This window comes from Lygodium microphyllum, chromosome 14 (genome assembly GCF_053477565.2).
Source record: "Lygodium microphyllum isolate KBCC chromosome 14, Lygodium_microphyllum_v1.1.10, whole genome shotgun sequence".
Taxonomy (NCBI): domain Eukaryota; kingdom Viridiplantae; phylum Streptophyta; class Polypodiopsida; order Schizaeales; family Lygodiaceae; genus Lygodium; species Lygodium microphyllum.
This window is the reverse complement of record NC_141148.1, coordinates 44,905,718-44,908,776: the sequence shown is the minus strand read 5'-3', so window position 1 is coordinate 44,908,776 and position 3,059 is coordinate 44,905,718. Positions and strand designations below refer to the sequence as shown.

General features: G+C 41.9%; 1 pseudogene across 1 annotated transcript; it reads left to right on the top strand.

The window, feature by feature from the left end:
• Positions 1 to 432: 432 nt before the first annotated feature.
• LOC148025552 (mitochondrial import receptor subunit TOM6 homolog pseudogene) lies at positions 433 to 2,803 on the top strand (annotated as a pseudogene). Its single transcript, XR_015693015.1, has 2 exons — positions 433 to 1,441; positions 1,782 to 2,803. The product of XR_015693015.1 is annotated as a mitochondrial import receptor subunit TOM6 homolog pseudogene (transcript).
• Positions 2,804 to 3,059: the final 256 nt, after the last annotated feature.

The following is a 3,059-nucleotide window of genomic DNA, read 5'->3' as shown; positions in this document are numbered from 1 at the left end:
CACACGAGAGAGATGCCTCCAACCTACTTCAAAACGAACAAGTTTGTTGGGGCTTTCCAGGAGATAGTAGATGCTTATGGAATAGCAAAGTACCAAGAAGTTAATCCAGCCGTGTTCACAATTGTGACATTCCCCTTCCTTTTTGCCGTAATGTTTGGTGATGGGGGCCAAGGAATTCTGCTGTTGTTGAAGGGGCCGCTTTTCTGGTCGAAAAGGGACGTGTTGAAGAAAAAAAAAGAGGGAGAATACCAGAAAAAGAGGGACAGAGGTAGAAAAAGCTCCGTTGTGGCTGGTTTTGATGGGGGGAGAGAAAGGCAACGTGGGAACACTATTGAGGAACAGGGCCTGTAGAAAGTTGTGGAGCATCAACAAATGAACGAAAGCTATGGACAGAATGAGTTCGTCTTTCTTCTTAGTAGTAAAGCAGGAGGATGTGGTCTGAACTTGATTGGTGGTAATCGATTGGTGTTTTCTGATCCTGATTGGAATCCACCAAATGATAAGCTATCCACTGCACCGGAAATTTGACAGCACAATAGAATGGGGGGATCGAATGGTGGGGAGGAAAAGCGCAGTGTATCTGACACAAGGGGAGCGATCAATCAGGAGATGTTTTTTTAAAAGCTTGAATGGAGGTGTGATCGAATTTGGAAGGAAGAAGAAGAGAATTAGGCTCGACAAAGATGTTCCTCGGTGCTCTTCCTCGCAGGCCTAACAAGGCAGAGGCCTACAAGCAGCTCCGCAAGCATCTCACCATTCTCGGGACTTGGATCGCAGTCATTTGCGTGGCTCCCTACGCCATCCACTTCCTCTCCAAAAAGGATTATGATCAAGAGCTAAAGTTGGACTTCTGATCAGGTCAATCTCATGCGGCTCGTTTATTTTCATCGTTTTAATCTACAGGTGTAATCCTGAACAGCGTCCATATTTGGCATGTCTGTCATGTTAGCGGTGGCTTAATCGCTTGCCGTTGAAACGGTTGCTGTTGCGGTAGCACATTTCCCTAAGGTTTAAGCCAATGTCTCCTGACATCAGAATACTGGGATCAAATCGATAAAGCTACTTATAATTGTCCGATATCAACTGCATCTGATTTTGATGAGGGATATATAACAGGTGCTGGTTGTGAAGAACAAATGCATTCTCACAAGATTGTGATCAATCAGGAGAATTCAGGTGTGTTGTTTGCCACATGCTGAATATCGAAAGGCAAGAACTGAGGCAAAGGTCTGATGTATGGAGGCTCGTTGACTCTATAAGAGGGATACATTGTGCCATTGATTTCTTCTGGAATGTATTTATGATTCACTAATCATGCTGATGGATCTTTGGTGCTTTAACAGGCTGTGCCCAAGATACTTTCTTCCACACAATCTGTGAGTAAAGGTGCATGCAGGGTCAAGCAAGTCTTTAGCTATGAGAATTTTGCAGATTGAGAAAGGTATAACAGTGACATGAGATTTATTGTCATCATCCTAATCTCTTCTAACACCTAAGGAAGTAAGTGCTTGCATTTGAAGACCTTCGGGATTGAGGAAATTTGCAAAACATCTTGCACAATTGGAGTCTTAAAGTGCCTCCTCTTTGCTTTCAAATCTAGATTTCCTGCACTTTAGATCCAAGCAATAATTAGGAATGGACTCCTAAATTTTCTTCTTTTGAGAAATCTCTCAGATGCATGATAAATCAGTAATTTTTGCATTCAATATGAAGAGTCTGGAGTTTACTGCTGCATAGCCTGATCTCCTTGATTGATCTTCTATCTTGGAATTTCTCAACAGCCTCTATGGTTGCAACTTTGCTTTCGAAAACCCTTCGACATCTTTGGTGAACCCGACATGAAAGCGTCGCATTAAAAAAAATTCAGAATGGGAGATACTTCAGCATCAATTTTAGCCTCTTCTACGATTCCTACTTTATCCTCTATTTCAACTTCAAGTACTTCTATGGATGATTTAAAGCAAATTTTGCTGAATATGTCTATGTATATACAGCTTCAAAACCAGCAGACACAATTGTATATACAGCAGCAGCAACGGTTACATCAACAACAGTTGTCTCAGCAAAGGCAACTATATTCGGAGCAAGAGAATGCAATCAGCGCGACTAAGGCAATTGAAGCAATTGAGAATGAAAAGAAGTTACTTGATGGCTGTGTATCGGCTTATTTGAAGACGTATGAGATTAAGATGGGATTTTTTGGTGTACCAACAAGACTTATGAGTAAATATTTTCTTTGCCTTGTCACACCCGCCTTGAGGGTAAAAGTGACTGATCTTTTCCTTCAAAATTTGCATTGGCAAGATTTTAAGAAGGCTTTGAAAGAGTAGTATTTTCTTGAGGACTTTGGGATGGCTACACAGCGGTCATTCGGAGAGTGGGTCTACATGCCAAACAAAGGTCTAGCTGCTTCAAAATTGATACGAGAATTTGAAGAGAGGTATAGTCAGCTTGATGCTATTGAACAAAGAGCATTGGAAGTTGAGAAAGTTGAGTTTTTCTTGCAAGCTGCAGATCCTGCTCTTCAGGAAGAATTAGGAGAGCTTCTTGAGGATGGCACGAAGCCTATGGGTCTTAAAACAAATTGGCAAGATGCCCAAGATGCGGTCTCAACTTTGACCAAGAGGCGGATATGGAAGACCCGCCTACATAATGGATCTATGACACTGACGCCGTTTTCTGCTCCTATGTCTACTTCTACCCCTATTATTTCTTCTCTTCCTCAGCCAGTTTCTTGGCCTATGCCAGTGCCTATTGTTTCTAATCCTCATGTTCCTCCTATTACAAGATCGATGCCAGCTACTTCTGCTCCAAAACCATCCGCTCCGTCGGTTCCTTCCTCTGTTGATGACATAATCAAAGTAATAATAGATTTGACACTGAAGTCAGTTAAAGAAAAATTGGTGGGAAAATTGAAAGAGCAGTTTACTTCGACTACGTCTACTATTTCTTCTAGTGCTCCTAGTGCACCTAGGAGAGATCGAAGATATATTTGGTGTGATAGTACTGACCATCAGCATTGCAGGGATTGCAAATCTTTTCAAGATGCAAGGAGGAAG